We start from the raw sequence: 20,304 nt of genomic DNA on the forward strand, positions 1-20,304 counted from the left end.
CTCGTGGCTCAGACAGTAAAGAATCCACCTGTAATGTGGGAGACCTGGGTTCCATCCCTGGGTTGAGAAGACCCCCTGGAGGAGAGCATGGCAACCCACTCCAGTATTCCTGCCTAGAGAATCCCATGGACGGAGGAGCCTGGCGGGCTACAGTCCATGGGGTCACAAAGAGTCGGACACGACTGAGCGACTAAGCAGAAGCAGCAAGAACATATTACACAAGAACATTTCTTACTTATTTTTTAACATTTATTCTTAAATAATCTTAAAAGATTTTTTAATGTGGACCACTTTTACAGTTTTTATTGAATTTGTTACAATATTGCTTCTGTTCTGTGTATTTATTTTTTGGCCTCTGATTAGTGACCCAATCAGAGGTCGAATCCAAGCCCCCTGCATTGTAAGCGCTGAGTCTTAAGCACTGGACTGCCAGGGAACTCTTGGCATTTCTAACTTCTTATCTGCTTCCCTTCCCTCTAAAGTATAAGCCCCAGGATGGCAGGGGCCTTTGTTGGGTTTCCAAAGCACTACCAGGCACATGGTAGGTGTGAGAGTCAGAAAGAAAGAAAGTGCTTTAAGAAAAAAGTACCCACAGTGATGGATGTATGTCAAAGGGTCACGGGAGCAACAGAAGCGGCCCCAAAGACAGAAGGTGGAGCAACTGAAATAACAAAGTAAATAATGATAGTACCTGGTTATAACCCAGAGAATGAAGCCAAAGTCCATGAGTCCGTACCGGAGTGAACAACTGAAGGAAGCGAGTAAGCCAGGGAGAATGCTGTTAGCTGGTTTCTTCTTTTTTCTGTCCTTCTTTATTTTGGGCTGCACTGCATGGCACGCAGGTGGGAGCGTGGCGTCGACCGCTGGAGCCCAGGGAAGTCCCCGTTATCTAGGCTTTTGGCCTGCATTGTCTCCTCCACCCGCAGATGCGATGTTTCCATTATTTTGTTCAGTAGTTTGTTTCCATTTAATCTGGCGGCTTCCATTTTCTTTGTTCATGGTTTCCTCTCGTGACCCAGACCTCGTTTCCCACTGAAGAACTTTGTCAAGCCGCTTCTCCACCCGAGGGCTTACTGGTCACCTCTCTTGGTTCTGTCTGCAAAACATCTTCCTTTGGCCCTTGTTCTTGAAGATCGCTCTCCTGGCTTGGCTGGATTCCTGGCTTCCCCTCCAAGGCTGCTCTCCGGGGTGCCCGGTCTTCTGGCATTCCGTCATTTTCTCCAGCTGGTTTTGAGAGTTTCCTTTTTGTTCTGCTGCTTTCCTGATCTGACAGTTATTAATTTGCTGCCTGCCAGCCCCAACCGCCCCCCACCCATTGCCTGCTCTGCAGTAAAGGGGCCGGGGCTGCTGCAGGACAGTGGGAGGGGGCTGCCCCCCTGGGGGCTGGGGCTGGCACACCTCAGTGGCCTTTTCCCAGGGACCCCCTTTGAGGGGCCTCTGTCTCCGCCCTGGGGTTGTAGCTGTTCCTTATATGTACTACTCCAGCATTTCTTTTTTAAAAAATATTTATTTACTGATTTACTTATTTGGCCGCACCAGGTCTAAGCCGAGGCATGCGAACGCTTCGCTGTGCACATGGGATCTAGTTTCCAAACTGGGGATCGAATCCAGGCCCCCTGCATGGGGAGCGCAGAGTCTTAGCCCCCAGAGCACCAGGGAAGCCCCACCTTTCCTGCCTTCTTTAAAGCTGTCTTTATCTCTTTTACCAGCACCCGCTCCCCATGACCCCAATCCCCTGCTTATGGTTAGCAACTCTTCAGAATAAACTTTCCCTATCCACTAACTATGTGATCTCTGTCTCTGGATTGGACCCTGAACCAGACCCCCTCTGACATGTCTATATGTGGATTTCTTTCCTTTTTTTCTTTTTAAAATCCTGCTTGGGATTCATTGGGCTTTTTGAGTCCAAAGATTTGATCAGTTCAGTTCAGTTCAGCTGCTCCGTCGTGTCCAACTCTTTGCGACCACATGGACTGCAGCACGCCAGGCCTCCCTGTCCATCACCATCTCCCGGAGTTCACTCAGACTCATGTCCATCGAGTCAGTGATGCTGTCCAACCATCTCATCCTCTGTCGTCCCCTTCTCCTCCTGCCCTCAATCTTTCCCAGCATCAGGGTCTTTTCAAATGAGTTAGCTCTTCGCATCAGGTGGCCAAAGTATTGGAGTTTCAGCTTCAACATTAGTCCTTCCAATGAACACCTAGGACTGATTTCCTTTAGGATGGACTGGTTGGATCTCCTTGCAGTCCAAGGGACTCTCAAGAGTCTTCTCCAACACCACAGTTCAAAAGTATCAGTTCTTTGGCACGAAACTTTCTTTATACTCCAACTCTTACATCCATACATGACCACTGGAAAAACCATAGCCTTGACTAGATGGACCTTTGTTGACAAAGTAATGTCTCCGCTTTTTAATATGTCGTCTAGGTTGGTCATAGCTTTCCTTCCAAGGAGTAAACATCTTTTAATTCATGGCTGCAGTCACCATCTGCAGTGATTTTGGAGCCCCCCAAAATAAAGTCTGACAGTCTTTCCGCTGTTTCCCCATCTATTTGCCATGAAGTGATGGGACTGGATGCTATGATCTTAGTTTTCTGAATGTTGAGCTTTAAGCCAACTTTTTCACTCTCCTCTTGCTTTATAACCTCTGTAAAACTTTACACGATGATGACATTGAATATCACCTCTCCCCCCTCTGATTTTTGCTTCTATAACATCAATTTTGTCTGTTAGATCTTCTCTGTCCGTATCTATGTGTCAACGTCAAAAAGAAAAAAAACCTTTATTGCACTATACTTCACATGCTGTACAATTCACACATCTAGTGTAAAACAGTGGGGTTTTTTTTGTATATTCACCAAGTTGTGCACTCGTCACCACGCTGTTGAACATTTTCATCACCCTCTTCCACTAGAAAGCTCCACGCTCATCAGCAGTCACGTCCATCCTCCCAACCCCCCTTCCTGGTGAGCACACCCCCACCGTCTGTCTCTATGGATCTGCCCCTTCCGGACATTTCCAGTAAACAGACTCATGCAACTCGTGGCCTTTGGTGCCTGACTTCTTTCACTTTTCCCAATGCTTTCAGTGTTTTCATCATGTATTGGTACTTCTTTTCTCTTTGGGGATAAATACTATTCCATTGTATAGACATACCACATTTCGTTCATCCGTTGATGGACGTTCGAATTGTTCCCACCATTTAGCTCTTAGGAATAATGATGCTATGGCTATTCAGTGCAAGTTTTTGTGTGGATTTATGCCTTCGTTTCTCCTGAGTGAATGCCTAGAAGTGCAATTGCTGGGTCACGTGGGAATGCCACGTTTAACCTTCTGAGAACCTTCCAGACTCTTTCTAAAGTGGCCACATGGGTTCGCATTCCCCAGGGACACGACTCTCCTCCTTTCTGATTTCTCCATCTCTCTGAGCCCCTCTGCAGAGTTCTGTGCATCCCTCTCCAGCACACTCTTGTGTCTCCTCTGGTGTTTGACCTGCTCATTGAGTTCCTGATTTCAATTGTAATTTTTATTTCTGGAATTGCTTTTCAGTCATTTTCTGCAACTCTGATGTTTTCTTGCTTCTTTGTCATACTTTGAATGTCCTCTTTTATCTCTTCAAATGTTTGAGGAAGACTTCACACTGACAGTTGGAGAGTGTCGATTTTATGACCCCTGGGCTGCACAGTCTGCTTTTTCGCTTGCGGTGGCTCATTCCCTGCCCCTAGAGAAGCTTATGGCTTTGTTACTGGGGATTCTGAGGGCTGGGTCTGCAGTGCACTTTCTCTAGAGTTGCCTCCGCTTTGCCAGGCTCTGGAGGCTCCACCACCAACTGGGCCCACTTTATTTATTTTTAATTCAATTTTTATTTATTTATTTTTAACACCCAAAACGCTTTGTATTGGAGTATTCTTTTTTTTTTTTTTTGTATTGGAGTATTCTAACAATACTGTGATAGTTTCAGTGAACACTGAAGAAACTCAGCCTAACATACACATGCATCGGTTCTCCCCCCAAATCCCCTCCCATCCAGGCTGGCACATAACACTGAGCAGAGTTCCATGTGCTATACAGTATATCCTTGTTGGTTATCCATTGTAAATATAGTAGTGTGTACATGCCCTTCCCAAAGCCCTTAATTATCTCCCTGCCCCCAGCAACCATGAGTTCATTTTCGAAGTCCGAGTCCCTTTCTGTTCTGTAAGTAAGCTCACGTGCATCATCTCCTTTCAGCTGTCACATGTAAGGGTGTCACATGGTCTTTCTCCTTCTCTGACTTACTCCACCCGGAGGACGCTCTCTAGGTCCGTCCATGTTGCTGCAAATGGCAACTGGGGCGACTTTAGATCACATCCTCAGGGTGAGTCTTGATGTGCAATCTGGCCTGAGACACTCACGGGGGACTTTTCTCTTTCTTTTAACTGTTTCTGTTCTACTCAGAGCCAAGGCCAACATGAGGACATCTCCCCCCTCCCACCTGCAGACACTCAGTGGGTGGATTTTTACTGTTGTTTACCCACTGGGAAGGTCCTTTTTTGGAGGGTTCTCAGATTTTTGGGAGTTTCTGATCTGACTGACCTTCCTCTTTACTCAGGGAGGTTCCTGGAAGTGAAGACAACCCCAGCAAAAGGCCACCTGCAGACCGCCCTGATATACATTATGTTTTAATATATATATTAAAAATAAATTTTAATGGAGAATTTCACAAAGAATAGTATAGTGATCCCAACAAACTCATCACGTGTCATTAACCTCTGGCCAGTCTCAAAGCTCATTCACCTTCTGTGTGGTTCTGAAGCAAATTCTAGAAATCATACTATTTCACCTGAAAGTTCTTCAGTATACATTTCCAAACGATAAGAACTCTTTTCAAAATAAAGCCACAATATATGTATTCACACCTAAAATTTTAAACAATAATTTCTTAATATCATCAGTGTTCAATTTTCTGCTATAATCAGTGTTCAAATAGTCAGTTGCCACATAGCTATGAGATGGCTTTCTTGTTGTTGCTGCTTTCTTATTTCTGGCCTTAATGAAACCCCCTCCTTTCCCACCAACTTTGCTATAGATTAAAAAATGTTTAATTAGTATTGTTTCCGGTATTTGTATGTGTTTGTAACAAATGGAGTTCTCTGGATATCTAGTCGGTTGTTGATAGCTGTTCAGTTGCTCAGTTGTGTCCGATTCTGCAACCCCATGGACTGCAGCATGGGCTGCCCTGTCCTTCACCGTCTCCTGGAGCTTGCTCAAACTCATGTCCATTGAGTCAATGATGCCATCCAACCATCTCATCCTCTGTCGTCCCCTTCTCCTGCCTTCAATCTTCTCCATCATCAGGGCCTTTTCTAATGAGATGGCTCTTCCCATCAGGTGGCCAAGTAATGGAGTTTCAGCTTCAGCATTAGTCTTTCCAATGAATATTCAGAATTGATTTTCTTTAGGATGGACTGGTTTGATCTCCTTACAGTCCAAGAGACTCTCAAGAGTCTTCTCCAACACCACAGTTCAAAAGCATCAATTCTTTGGTGTTCAGCCTTTTTTATGTTTCAACTCTCAGATCCATACATGACTACTGAAAAAACCAAAGCCTTGACTAGACGGACTTTTGTTGGCAAATTAATGTCTCTACTTTTTAATATGCTGTCTAGGTTGGTCATAACATTTCTTCCAAGGAGCAAGCGTCTTTTAATTTCAGGGCTGCAGTCACCATCTGCAGTGATTTTAGAGCCCGCCAAAATAAAGTCTGACACTGTTTCCATTGTTTCCCCATCTATTTGCCATGAAGTGATGGGACCAGATGCCATGATCCTAGCTTTTTTTTTTTTTTTAATTTTATTTTATTTTTAAACTTTACAATATTGTATTAGTTTTGCCAAATATCGAAATGAATCCGCCACAGGTATACCCGCATTCCCCATTGTGAACCCTCCTCCCTCCTCCCTCCCCTACCCTCCCTCTGGGTCGTCCCAGTGCACCAGCCCCAAGCATCCAGTACCGTGCGTCGAACCTGGACTGGCGACTCGTTTCATACATGATATTATACATGTTTCAATGCTATTCTCCCAAATCTCCCCATCCTCTCCCTCTCCCACAGAGTCCGTAAGACTGATCTATACATCGGTGTCTCTTTTGCTATCTCGTACACAGGGTTATTGTTACCATCTTTCTAAATTCCATATATATGCGTTAGTATACTGTATTGGTGTTTTTCTTTCTGGCTTACTTCACTCTGTATAATAGGTTCCAGTTTCATCCATCTCATTAGAACTGATTCAAACGTATTCTTTTTAATGGCTGAGTAATACTCCATTGTGTATATGTACCACAGCTTTCTTATCCATTCATCTGCTGATGGGCATCTAGCTTATATAAACAGTGCTGCGATGAACATTGGGGTACACGTGTCTCTTTCCCTTCTGGTTTCCTCAGTGTGTATGCCCAGCAGTGGGATTGCTGTGATCCTAGCTTTTTGAATGTTGAGTTTTAAGCCAGCTTTTCGACTCTCCTCTTTCACCTTCATTAAAAAGCTCTTTAGTTCCTCTTTGCTTTCTACCATAAGGGTGGTGTCATCTGCACATCTGAGGTTATTGATATTTCTCCCAGCAATTTTGATTCCAGCTTCTGCTTCATACAGCCTGGCATTTTGCATGATGTACTTTGCATATAAGCTAAATAATCAGGGTGACACTGTACAGCCTTGACGTACTCCTTTCCCAGTTTGGAACCAGTCTGTTGTTCCATGTCTGGATCTGACTGTTGCTTCTTGACCTGCATATAGATTTTTCAGGAGGCAGGTAAGATGGGCTGGTATTTTCATTTCTTGAAGAATTTTCCACAATTTGTTGTGATCCATACAGTCAAAGGCTTTGGCATCGTCAATAAAGCAGAAATATATGTTTTTTTGGAATTCTCTTGCTTTTTCTATGATCTCTGGTTCCTCTGCCTTTTCTAAATCCAGTTTGTACATCTGGAAGTTCTCGGTTTATGTTCTGTTGAAACCTAGCTTGGAGAATTTTGAGCATTACTTTGCTAGTGTGTGAAATGAGTGCAATTGTGCAATACTTTGAACATTCTTTGGCATTGCCTTTATTTGGGATTGGAACAAAAACTGACCTTTTCCACTCCTGTGGCCACTGCTAAGTTTTCCAAGTTTGCTGGCATATTGAATATAGCACTTTAACAGCATCATTTTTAGGATTTGAAATAGCTCAGCTGGAATTCCATCACCTCCACTCTCTTTGTTCATAGTGATGCTTCCTAAGGCCCAGTTGACTTGGCATTCCAGGATGTCTGGCTCTAGGTGGGTGATCACACCATCTGGGTCATTACGATCTCTTCTGTATAGTTCTTCTGTGTATTCTTGCCACCTCTTGTTAATATCTTCTGCTTCTCTTAGGTCCATACCATTTCTGTTCTTTATTGTGCCCATCTTTGCATGAAATGTTCCCTTGGTATCTCTAATTTTCCTGAAGAGGTCTCTAGTCTTTCCTATTATATTGTTTTCCTGTATTTCTTTGTATTAATCACTTAGGAAGGCTTTCTTATCTCTCCTTGTTATTCTTCGGAACTCTGCATTCAGATGGGTATAACTTTCCTTTTCTCCTTTGCCTTTTGCCTCTCTTCTTTTCTCAGCTATTTGTAACCCCCTCTCAGACAACCATTTTTCCCTTTTGCATTTATTTTTTCTTGGGGATGATCACAGCCTCCTGTACAATGTTGCAAACCTCCATCCACAGTTCTTCAAGCACTCTGTCTATCAGATCTAATCCCTTGAATCTATTTGTCACTTCTACTGTATAATCTGGCGTGCTGTGATTCATGGGGTCGCAAAGAGTCAGATACGACCGAGCCACTGAACTGAACTGAACTGTATAATCATAAGGGATTTGACTTAGGTCATACCTGAATGGTCTAGTGGTTTTCCCTGCTTTCTTCAATTTAAGTCTGAATTTTTCAATAAGGAGTTCACGATCTGAGCCACAGTCAGCTTCTGGTCTTGTTTTTGCTGACTATATAGAGCTTCTCCATCTTCGGCTGCAAAGAATATAATCAATCTGATTTCGGTATTGACCATCCGGTGATGTCCATATGTAGAGTCTTCTCTTGTGTTGTTGGAAGAGGGTGTTTGCTATGACCAGTGTGTTCTCTTGGCAAAACTCTGTTAGCCATTGCCCTGCTTCATTTTGTACTCCACGGTCAAACCTGTCTACTGCCTGACTTCCTACTTTTGCATTCCAGTTCCCTATTATGAAAAATACATCTTTTTTTGGTGTTAGTTCTAGAATATGAACTAGAACCTGTGCCTTGAGAGCAAGCTTTTCTGTCTGCTGCCTGGTTTTCTTAATTCCCAGCTCCACCAAGTGGGTCAGCTCCTGTTATCCCCACTGGCACAGATGAGGAAACTGAGGTCTCCACGGGTTCCACAACTTGCCCAAGGTCATGAGTGGGGTCGAACTTGTTCCCTGATCCACGGGCTGGCAGGTCGTCGCCCAGGCACCTCGGTGTTGACAAGCGCTTTCCTTTGAATCCCTGAGCACCTGGAGAGCCTGGCATGGCAGGATGCTGCTGCCCTCTCGTGGCCATTAGGATCACTGCAGGCCTGAGCTAGGAGCCCCTGGAGCCGGGTTGGGCCTGAACCCCTGACTCTGGAGGCCCTCAGTCTTTTCCTTGCTCCCCTCACTCCCCCAACCCCCCAGGGCCTGGGAGAGATGCTGCAGTGAAAAAGTGAAAAAGGAAAATGAGTTTTTCTTTTCTTTCCTAAGAACAAAGAAGAAGGAACAGTGAGCAGGCCTGATCACTGCTAGCTTTTACTTGGGTGTGCGCCCAATGGCTCAGTTGTGTCCGACTCTTTGTGACCCCGTGGACTGTAGCCCGCCAGGCTCCTCTGTCCATGGGACTCTCCAGGCAAGTATACTGGAGTGGGTTCCACGCCTCCTCCAACTATCCTTTGACTCCATGCTAATTACAACTTTACAGAACTCTCTTTGCAGACCCTCCCTTGTAGTTTTTCTCTTTTTGCCTTATAGAAAGAAGGCCTCAGCACAAAAGACAATAATGCACCCAACTACCCAACTGCCAGACCCCATTACTGGGCTACCTGACACCAGCCTGTGACCGCTTTTGAAAGAGCGCTAGAGGAAGGATGCAACATCCTGAAACCTCTGTTCCTCATCACCAACCCCTGACTGTGAGCCTGCATCTATATAATCCCCCCAGATTCCTCGTGGAAAAGGGGCACCGTTCTTAAGGCACAAACCTCCTGTGCTCTCCCTTCTGCCACCTGAGGATCACAGCCACCTTTCTATTTCTTCCAAACTGTCTCCATGGTTTTTTTTTCCTTACTTGGTTTTTGTGGGCACAAAGAAAGCCAAGGTTTTGGTAGCATCAGAGAGGAGAAATAACAAAAGCCTGCAGCTCCATCCTTTATTCCCTGAGGGATCTCAGTCAAGTCACCTAACCAGCCAGGCCTCAGTTTTCGCATCTATAGAATGGGCATAATCCCTCTTCAGGTAGGAGGATTTCTTGAGCAGGCAGGTGCTCCTGGAGAACCAGACCCTGGACTGGGGAAGACTCACCGGTAGCCCCCTCGTCACCCCCCTCACCCCACCCCCACCCCAGAGAAAGCAGCGGGCAGCCCGCGGAGGGTACACCACGTCCTTGCCGGGAGTAAACACTCTCGGTGCAAAGTCTGCAGCGTTTGTTGACTGGGCGGTGGGGGCTGCTCATCAAAGGCGGCCCAGCGCCCTGCGGGCCATTGCGGGCGGTGAGCTTTGGTCGGAGGCTCGTTGATAAGCAGGGAGGACGTGTGATCCCGGCCCGGGAGGGGCTCGGGCAGGAGGCGCCTCCCCCGCGGTCCGCTCCCGGAGCACCGGCTGCCCCGGTGCTGCCCAGGGACAAGGCCGACAGGCCGGCTCTGCCTCGCCGCCGCCTGAGGGAGGGTCTGTGTCCTCGCTGAGCCCAGCGCCCCCGCACGGGTCTCTCCAGGCTCAGCACCAGCCCCGGGTATCCAGGGGATCTGCGCGGGGCGGGGGTGGGGGTGTAGGTAGGTGCGGGGGCGGGGCGGGGAGGGAGATAACCCTCGGCCACTCCCCCCAGAGCCTGGGGGCTGGTGCTGCTTCTAAGACCCCAGGGGCAGAAGGCGGGGCCTTCAGGGAACCCAGGATTCAAGAACCCTTCCAGGCACCCTCCTCCACCGCGGAGGCGGAAGGTGGCTTCCTTCTAGAATCTGCGATCACAGCTTCTGGGGACCGCCAGATCCCCGCCCCGCAAGTCTGAGCGTCAGGTACGCTCCTGCACAAAGTCCCCCCTCCCCGCCCCCCGTCCCTGGCCGTGAGGAGCTCGCAAGATACCCCGCCTGGGTTCTCCACCGGGCAGTCCACCTGCCTACAGGCCACCTCCCCCTTCCACTCTTCCACACCCCACAAGACAGCCGCTCTTGGCCCCCGGCGGGGGTCACTGTTCCCTGCACACACCAGCCTCCCATGGGAGCGCCAGCCCCTGTGGGTACCTGTCCCAGCCGACTCTGTGAAGGCTCAGCCCACCTTGCCACCCGGCTCTGACGGCCCCTGTCTCCCCCAGAGAAAGGGGACCCTCAGGCCTACAGACACCCATTGGGAGACCCGAAGACCGCAGGGCCAGGAGGACTGCGACCGGCTGGGAGGAGCTGTGCCCGACCTGGGGGAGGGCAGAGAGGCGGCAGGGAGAACCATCAGGGGCACTGGGGAGCCGGAGAGGGTTTGTGTGAAGGGAGGGCCCTGCCAGGTGGGCATTTAAGGGCCATCATGCTGGCCACACTGACGGGCAGGCCACAGTGGGGAGAGCAGCGAAGAGAAGAAAGAGAGGTCGCTCAGTTGTGGCCGACTCTGTGACCCCACGGACAGTAGCCCGCCTGGCTCCTCAGTCCATGGGATTCTCCAGGCAAGAATACTGGAGTGGGTTGCCGTTTCCTCCTCCAGGGGATCTCCCCAACTCAGGGATGGAACCTGCAGACAGACTCTTTAATGTCTGAGCCACCAGGGGCTCCTGCAGCAAAGAGGGCTGTACGTAATACAGGGCAGCTTGTGAGCAGGACAGCATGTGACAGTCTGGGAGGGGGAAGGGGCTCGAGGGAGGGAGGCTGGGAGGGGGCGTTGGAGACCTGCAGAACCCTCACCAAGACGGATGCAGCAGCAATGGCCTGTGCAGCTGGCGACTGAAGGTCATCGCAGGGGCAGGACTGAATGAGCAGGTGGTGAGGCCAGGGGCAGCGAGTGTGGACCGTTGGCTGGAAGGGCTTGGCAGCTGAGCGGACAGACAGGAAGGCATGGCGGGGGATGGTGAGGTTTCACTGCCCTTTCTTAAGAAGGGAGAATCTTGCTGGTGTTTGCAAACTGAGCGGCATGAGCTGGCCTGTGGCCAGACCTGAGGGGTCCCTGCAGGGGGCCAGGACCTGGGTAAGGGGAGGTGGTCGCTGCAAGGAGGGGGTTAGCCTGGCAGGGGCAGAGCCTGGAGGCTGGGTCCCCATCCCGGCCTGGCCACCGTCCAGCTGCCTGACCTCCCGCAAGTACTGACCTCTCTCTCCAGTCCTCAGGGGGGCAGTTAAGATGGGACTTCCTGCCTCCATTCTGACGCTGGTGCGTGCTCAGTCATTCAGTCGTATCTGATTCTTTGTGACCCCGTGGACTGTAGTCCACCAGGCTCCTCTGTCGTGGGATTTTCTTGGCAAGAATACTGGAGTGGGTTGCCATGCCTCCAGGGGATCTTCCCAACTCAGGGATCGAACCCGTGTCTCCTGCATTGCAGGCAGATTCTTTACCAGAAGCCCATTCTGTCTGATACTGAAGGTCTAAAACAGAACAGTAAGTACCCTCTCAGCCAGGGCGCCAAGCTCCGGAGGGGCCCACTCTGCCCCTCCAGCTTGCCCATTCCCCACAGGAGATCCGTGGGGACCCCTGGGAACCCCTGGTGACCCCCACCCCCCACCTCGCTCCAGCACAGGGCCCAATCCAGGCAGAATGGGCACCTCTCCCAGACCTCACCTCCTGCCGCAGACCCTCCCAGACCTCACCTCCTGCCGCAGACCTCGCCCTGGGGCGAAAGTCCAGAGAGGTCCTGGGCTGGGTCTCCGGACACCTGGCTCCAACACAGAAGGGCCCCAAAGGTTCCACCTGGCACTCTTACCTGCTGTTTCGACTGCGTATTTGTCCAGCCAACAAATAAAGAGGGAACTCACACTCTTTATTCCACATCTGTGGGCTGATTTATAACATTATTTTTTTATGGTTACCACCCATAATTTTATTATCTCGGTTCAAAACTCGCTAAGGTTTTGCCACATTTGCCAAAAACAAAAATATCAAAAGTATGTCACAGACAGTATGATGTGTCTCCATTAAACAGTTTGGAAGAGGTCTAAGAACATTCTCTCACATAAACAGAAGAGTTTTGTTTCCTCTTAAAAAAACACTCATAATTCTTAATATCATCAGAGTTATTTTTACAAGCATGAAATGATCCATCAGGATCTCTCTGTTGTCTCTTTTTATCCAAAATATCCCTTCACTTAAAAAAAAAAAATGGCACGGATGTGTTGACAGTGACTTATAATTTTAAGCGGCAGGCATGGAACTGGGCCTGCCTTGGACCTGTGTCCTGGCACCCCACGTGCCTGGGGTGAGGGTCCCACAGAGGGAAACCTGATTCCACCAACCCAAGGGCGACTGACTGGCTCCTGTTGGCCTTGACTCGCCCAGTTTTAGCTCTGAAAGCTCTGCATCCTGAGGACCTCTCAGTTACAGGCAAACCGAGCTGGTTGATCACCCCAGTTAGTTCCCGGCCCACCTTGAGAGTAGGAGAGAGTGCCTTTCATCCTGAGACCAGCAAGAGGGGCTTCAAGGACCCAGGCGAACAGGTGTCTCCTGCTGCTGGCTCCACGCTGGATGCATTAAAGGCCAAGGTCATCCCTGTTGCTGCCCAGCCGGCTGTGGAACTGGACCGGTGGCTGTGTTTTCCGGATGACTGGGCAAAGGTGTGCGCCCTGGTGGGTCAGGAACCATCCAAGAAGTACCTAAGGCCCAGCAGAGAGCCTGAAAGAGAGAGATATGCACTCGGAATCCCCCAGTCCTGGAGGGTCCCAGTCCCCTCGCGCCCTCCCTCCCGGAGGAGGACGGCAGAGGCCCAGCTGGCCTCCCCCGCTGTGGTTCCACTGCTGCTCGAAGCCTAGTGGAGCTGGAGGAGGGGAGAAGCCGTGACTGGGAATAAACCTTCGTTCTGATCATTAAACCAGAACTGGAGTTGTAATTCCTAAGCGGACACGGCCCTGGGACTAGAAGGGACCGGAGGATTTACTGCCCATGAGAGCGACCGGAGAGGTGTGGCAGCTGCCCAGGGGTCCATCCAGCTGCTGGGGAAGGTCTCCGCCTCACCCCGAACTCCTGTGTGTTTAGCTAAGGGCCCGTGGTGGATGTGGCTCTCAACAGAGGCCAGGTGTGTGCGAGCTACTTTGTGATTCCAAACAGCTCCTCAAGGTCAAAGATGAATGGCCGCCCCGGGCCCCATGGACACGTGTCTGCGCCCGTCCCAGTTTCTGGCGGCGGCCACACGGCGCCCTTCCCCTCCACTCAGCGTCCTCCCTGGCTCCGGGGAGCTGCCGTCTCCCGGTGCTCCTCACCTCTGAGCTTGGAGGGCCCCAAACGCTCAGCCCCTGAACCTTCTTCTTCATAACTGCTCCTCCAGGATCACAGGCTCAGATACTGAAGATTCCCATGTTTCTAAGCCCAGCCAGCCCTCCTCCCTAAGGCCTGGGTCCTGGCCACTCTGCTCCTCCACTGGGAAGTCTACTAGATCTAGGCTAGAAGAGTTCAAGGCGGGGCTCCACACTCTGATGTCACTAACACTGATGTCATAGTGAACGACAGGCCCTCAGCTGGCCTCCTGGGCCCCTCTCCCACCCCACACAGGAGCAGAGAGAGTCCGCAACATGGAAATCAAATCTCAGGCTCCCTCTGTTCCTGGCCCTCTGATGGTCCCCCAGCTCACTTGGAGGAGGTGTTTCCCAGGACCCTGCAGAGATGGCCTGCTCTTTTTTTTTTTTAAAAATTATTTACTTGGTTGCACTGAGTCTTAGTTGCAATATGCGAATTCTTAGTTGCATTATCTGGGATCCAGTTCTCTGACCAGGGATCGAACCCAGGCCCACTGCATTTGGAACACGGAGTCTTAGCTATTGAACCACCAGGTAGGTCCCCCTGCTCCCCTCTGACCTTGGCTGTCTCTGCTTCAGCCGCTCAGGCCCCTCATCGTGCCTCAGGGCCTTTGCACAGGACTTCCAGGTCCCTGCACAAATGTTCACTGTCCTACTGAAGCCTTCCTTACCTCTTGTCCCTCTTGCCCTGCTTTATTTTTTCTAGAACAGTTATTGCCATAGGAGCACCTAGAGCAGGGGTGGGCAAACACATCTGTAACTGGCTGGATGATAAACAGTTCAGGCTTCACAGGCCACACAGCCTCTGCTGTGACCACTGACCTCTGCTATTATTGTACAGAATAAATCGGAGGTGATCCCTTATTAGCCCTTACCTCTCTGACCTCAGTTTCCTTCCCTGTAAAATGGGTTTATGAAGATTAGGGACTGTGATGGATTCCTGTGTCTGCCATGACAAATCACACCAACTGGATGCTTGAAACAGCAGAAATGTCTTCTCTCAACATCTGGAGGCCAAAAGTCTGAAATCAAGGCATGGGCAGTGTTGGGCTCCCTCCAAAGGCTCTGGGGAAGGACTCTTCCTCACCTCTTCCAGCTTCTGGAGGCTCCAGGTGTCCCTTGGTTTGTGGCCTCATCCCTCAGCCCTGTGCTTCCATCTTTGCACAGCCCTCTCCTCTTCTGCTCTAAGACGATGTCACTGGATTCAGGGTCCCGTGGGATAATCCAGATGACCTCCTGCTCTTAAGATTCTTCACTATACTTGCAAAGACCCTTTCCCCAAATCAGTTAACATTCATATGTTCCAGGATTAGGGTGTGGATGTATTTTTTGTTCTTGATTGCTCAGTCATGTCCAACTCTTTGTGACTCCATGGGCTGTAGCCCACAAGGCTCCTCCGTCCATGGGGATTCTCCAGGCAAGAATACTGGAGTGGGTTGCTGTGCCCAACTCCATGGGATCTTCCCAACCGAGGGATCGAACCCAGGTCTCCCACATTGCAGGCAGATTCTTTACTGTCTGAGCCACCAGGGAAGCCCAAGAATACTGGAATGGGTAGCCTCTCTTCTCCAGGGGATCTTCCCGACCCAGGAATCAAACGGGGGTCTCCTGCATTGCAGATTCTTTACCACTATTCAACTTCTAAAAGCTAAGATATGGCATCATTTAAAATTTAACATACTATTTAACATTTAACATAAAAAAATTTAACATTTAACACACTAATATTAATAAAACTAAGATCATGGCATCCGGTACCATCACTTCATGGCAAATAGATGGGGAAACAATGGAAACACTGACAGACTTTATTTTCTTGGGCTCCAAAATCACTGTAGATGGTGACTGCAGCCGTGAAATTAAAAGATGCTTGCTCCTTAGAAGAAAAGCAATGACCAACCTAGACAGCATTTTAAAAAGCAGAGACATTACTTTGCTGACAAAGGTCCGTCGAGTCAAAGCTGTGGTTTTTCCAGTGGTCATGTACAGATGTGAGAGTTGGACCATAAAGAAGACTAAACACTGAAGAATTGATGCTTTTGAACTGTAATGTTGGAGAAGACTCTCGAGCGGTCGAGCGGTCCCTTGGACTGTAAGGAGATCAAACAAGTCAATCCTAAAGGAAATCAGTCCTTCATATTCATTGGAAGGACTGATGCTGAAGCTGAAGCTACAATATTTTGGCCACCTGATGGGAAGAGCCAACTCATTAGAAACGGCCCTGATGCTGGAAAAGATTGAAGGCAGGAGGAGAAGGGGACAACAGAGAATGAGATGGTTGGATGGCATCACCGACTCGACGGACATGAGTTTGAGCAAGCTCCGGGAGTTGGTGATGGACAGGGAGCCTGGTGTGCTGTAGTCCATGGGGTCGCAAAGACTCGGACACAACCGAGCAACTGAACACCACCACCTATTCAGCTTACTACGGGCTCCCCAGGTGGCTCAGTGGTAAAGAATCCGCCCACCAAAGCAGAAGGATGCAGGTCCAATCCCTGGGTTGGGAAGATCCCCTGGAGGAGAAAATAGCAACCCACTCCAGTGCTGGGTTGGGCAGATCCCCTGGAGAAGGGATAGGCTACCCACTCCAGTATTCTGGCCTGGAGAATTCCATGGACTACAGTCCATAGGGTAGCAAAGAGTTGGACACGACTGAGCGACTTTCACTTTCATGTCACTTTCCAGTGGCAGACTGCAGTCCATGGGGTTGCAAAGACTTAGCAACGGAGCACATTCAACCTACTGCAGGCGTCTTTAAAATGCTTTAAAAGGAGGATGAAATTTGAATGTCGACTCTTTCAGCTGCAGTGAAAATAAAACTGCCAAGTGGACCAGATGCTCCTGGGGCTGCCCAGGGCGTCCTTGCCAGGATGTGAGTTACAGGCAAGCCAAACCCCAGGGAGGGCTGAGGCCCAGGGCCACAGAATCTGGGGGTGGGGGATGAAAACTACCGGAGGGAGAAGAGCAAGCAGGTGGTGCCTACACGAGAGGGGTGCCTGGCAATCCATCCTCATGCCCTGTCATGGACCCATGTCAATCATGAGTCACGTTAATGCAGGGCTTCAAAGTATAGAGAACACTGGTAACAAGTCTTCTCTTCTCTTCTTTGAGGGCAGGCAGTGGTGTCATGGCGGGGAGAGGCCCTCGGGGATGGGAAGGATGGCCTGTCAGATGACCACGTTCCCACTGCATGCCTCGGGAGAATGCTCGGGGCTCCAAGCCCGGAAATGCTGGAGCCCAGGGCACACCTCTGACCACAGCAGCCAGGCCTGCCAGGCGGGAGGGCTCGCGTGCCCAGAATAACTCTCCAGAGTCAGCATGTTCCAGCTCAGGAGGGAAACCAAAGAGGCACTTTTTCCCCAAGTGTCAACGGGCTGAAATGTCATCCTCTGATGGGCCCTAAATGGACCCCAAATGAGCCCCTGTCCCCAGAAACGATTAGATCTGACAGGTGCTGAGCCCCCCTTACTTCACTGTGATGGAACTCGCATCTGAGCAAGGAATTGGGAGTGAACGCTTGCAAACGCAAGGCCTAAGAAAAGCTGGGTGGCGTGATGAGCTGTGACATGCAGCCTTCTGGGGAAGTGGAAGCTTAGCACGTTCTCCGGTTGCTTCTTACATTAGTGAAGAGTCTAAAAATGACTGCCCTTGTGAGGCTGGAATCCTGCAGAATCAAACAGTGATTCAATCTCATTGTTCTTTGCAAACAGCTTTCCTCGAAGCTCTGATCAGAGTCAGGCAATCTGGGCTCTCACTCTGATGCTTTGAGACCGAGGGGCACAGTCCTGTCCCCCACAGGTGGTCTCTGGTGACCCCTCCACCGTGGTCATTGTGAGAGTCCCTTGGACTGCAAGGAGATCAAATCAGTCAAGCCTAAACGAAATGAACCCTGAATATTCCCTGGAAGGACTGATGCTGAAGCTGAAGCTCCAATACTTTGGCCGCCTGATGCAAAGAACTGACTCATTAGAAAAGCCCCTGATGCTGGGAAAGGTTGAAGGCAGGAGGAGAAGGGGTGACAGAGGATGAGATGGTTGGATGGCATCACCGACTCAATGGACATGAGTTTGAGCAAAGTGCAGGAGATAGTGGAGGACAAGGAAGCCTGGTACGCTGCAGTCCATGTGTTGAAAGAGTGGGACATGCCTGAGTTACTCAACAAGCAGAGCCCCTAGGGTGGGCCACCCTAGGGCCCCTTCTCCTCCTTCCCACAACCGGCGCCTTTGAGGAGTCCCATTAGCTCTTCCTAAAGCATCCAGAATCCAGCCCCTTGTGAGCCCCCCACCCTCACCCATCCAAGCCGCCATCTCTCCTGGGTGCTACTGTGGTACCCACTGCTGGCCAGTCCCCAGCATCTTCTCTTTCATCCTAACAGTCCTGTCCCTACTCAGCAGCCAGAGTGATCCTTCTATAAATATAAATCAGGTCTTATCAGTTCACTCAGTCATTCAACAAACATTTATTGAGCACCTACTGTGTCAGGCCCTGGTGTAGGCTCTGGGGATACACGTGGAATAAAACAAGTGAAAGTCTATTTTTGTGGAGGGAAGAAAGATAAGTAAACAGTAGTCTGTCAGATGTTGGTCAGTGCAAAGGAGAAAAATTAAGCAGAGAAATGGAGCAGGAAGTGCTGGCAAGGGTGGGTGGTGCAGGGGGTGTTGTGTGCAATCTCCAAGCAGGGTCAGGGAGAGTCTGGCTGAGAAGCTGAAGATCTGAAGATGTGAGGGAGTAAGCCATGTGGGTAACAGGGGTAAAAACAGTTCCAGCGCAGGGGCTTCCCTGGGTGTCCCGTGGTTAAAAGTCTGCACTCCAATGCAGGAGGCTTGGGTTCAACCCCTGGTCAGGGAACTCCACCCACATACCGCAACTAAGAGTTCACAAAGAGCACCTAAAGATCCCACATGTCACAGAGCAATTAAGTCCCTTGTGAACTAAGTCACTTCAGCCATCTCCAACTCTGTGCGACCCCATGGACTATAGCCCGCTAGGCTCCTCTGTCCATAGGATTCTCCAGGCAAGAATACTCGAGTGGATTGCCATGCCCTCCTCCAGGGATCTTCCCAACCCTGAGACTGAACCCGCGTCTCCTGCCTTGGCAGGCAGATTCTCCTACTGCTCCCCAGTGGTAGCTCAGACAGCCCTACTTCCCCAGGCATTGCAGCCCAACACCCTCATTCTTCACTGCATTCCTGAGTCTGTTAGTGGTGTTTTGGTTTGTTTGCATTGGTTTTAAATGTATCTATCTTCTTGTTTTTGTTTGTCTTCTTCCCTAGAATATAAACCCTAGGGGACAGAGACATTCTGCCTGAGCACCAGCTTTGTAAAGTTGTCACAAATACATGAAGAATGCCTGTATCCATGGGCGGGGCTGTTCTGGTGAGTTGTCCATCCTTGTCTCAGCACCTGCAAGGTAAGTGTTGTTCTCACTGTTTTGTAAGGGGAGGAATTCCCCCCAGAGAGGTTATATTTGAACCTGCCCAAGGGCACACCCCTGGGCTTCCCTGATGGCTCAGAGAGGGTAAAGAATCTGTCTGCGATGCAGGAGACTCAGGTTTGATCCATGGGTCAGAAGATCCTCTGGAGAAGGAAATGGCAACCCACTCCAGTAATTCGGCCTGGGAGATCCCAAGGACAGAGGAGCTTGGTGGGCTACAGTCCAGGGAATCATAAAGAGTAGGCCACGACTGAAGCACACACTTGCAACAAGGCACACCCTGTAGGAAGCAGCAGAACCAGAGTCTGAATTTGGGCCTATGGGTTCCAGAGTTTGTGCTGCCCCTCCCAGGGCTTCCTGTGTCCCGGAGGGTTCAGTAGCCGAACTTGATGCTCAGGTGGGCAGGGGGCGGGGGTGGGGGCTGGGGAGGGGTGGTTCAGAGCCTGCTTGTTGAATGATCAAAGGTGAGGTCTGCATCCTAGAGGCCGCCTACAAGCATATTTGGAAGAACAACGTGTCTACCTCTCAGTCTTCGCGTATCCTAATGTCGAGGGTATACGTTCAGTTTAAAAGTCAACCTCAAACCTACCCCGATTCCCCTGCAGCTCCCACCCCTCGCCATCACCCGCTTCTGTCCCTGCCCCGGCCCCGCCTGGCGGTCGCCTTCTCGGGCCCCCTCCCCGGTGAGCACAGGTGTCGTGGGACCGCCCCGAGGAGGACCCTGCTGGGGTGGCTGCGGTCGCCGGAAAGCGCGCGCACCTGGCTAGGGGCGCCTGGCTTCCAGCCCCGAAAATGCCTGACCGCGCGTGCCCTGGGGCAAGCCCTTTCGCACACCCCGGCCCCGTGCCTCAGTTTCCCCACCGGGCGAGCTCGGTCCTGGCCGCTCTTAACAGGTGACACACCTGCTTCCGGGGCTCGATCCGGCCCCAGGCCCTGCGGGGTGCAAACCGGGCTCCCGCCCCCGCGGAGCCCCGGCGCCCGGCCCCCGGGGGCAGGGGGCGCGGGCAGAGGCGCTGGGACCCCGCGCGCGGCGGTCGCCTCGCAGCGGGCCGGCTCCGGGGGGCGCCCGCAGGAGGGCGCGGCAGGCGCGGGGGGCGCGGAGGGCGGCGGCGGCGGCGGCGGCGGGGGGCGGAGACGCGGCTCGGCTTCCGCTCCCGCGCCTCCTCCCTCCTCCCCCGTCGTCCTGGCC

The 20,304-nt window shown here is 50.8% G+C and overlaps 2 long non-coding RNA genes across 7 annotated transcripts; one reads left to right on the top strand and one right to left on the bottom strand.

The window, feature by feature from the left end:
- The first annotated feature begins 510 nt into the window (after nt 1-510).
- On the top strand, nt 511-9,315 carry LOC139180777 (uncharacterized). Its single transcript, XR_011565028.1, has 2 exons — nt 511-761; nt 8,763-9,315. It is a non-coding gene; the product is annotated as an uncharacterized lncRNA (long non-coding RNA).
- A 303-nt stretch (nt 9,316-9,618) lies between these two features.
- On the bottom strand, nt 9,619-13,819 carry LOC139180776 (uncharacterized). Of its 6 annotated transcripts, none has more exons than XR_011565027.1 (4): nt 13,649-13,819; nt 12,047-13,064; nt 11,551-11,824; nt 9,619-11,280 (listed from the first exon to the last, which is right to left on the bottom strand). It is a non-coding gene; the product is annotated as an uncharacterized lncRNA (long non-coding RNA). The 6 variants fall into 6 exon arrangements; XR_011565025.1 differs by having other exon boundaries at nt 12,018-13,064; XR_011565026.1 differs by having other exon boundaries at nt 9,619-10,674; nt 11,153-11,280; nt 11,551-13,064.
- Nucleotides 13,820-20,304: the final 6,485 nt, after the last annotated feature.

The sequence above is a fragment of the Bos indicus genome, chromosome 29 (genome assembly GCF_029378745.1).
Source record: "Bos indicus isolate NIAB-ARS_2022 breed Sahiwal x Tharparkar chromosome 29, NIAB-ARS_B.indTharparkar_mat_pri_1.0, whole genome shotgun sequence".
Taxonomy (NCBI): domain Eukaryota; kingdom Metazoa; phylum Chordata; class Mammalia; order Artiodactyla; family Bovidae; genus Bos; species Bos indicus.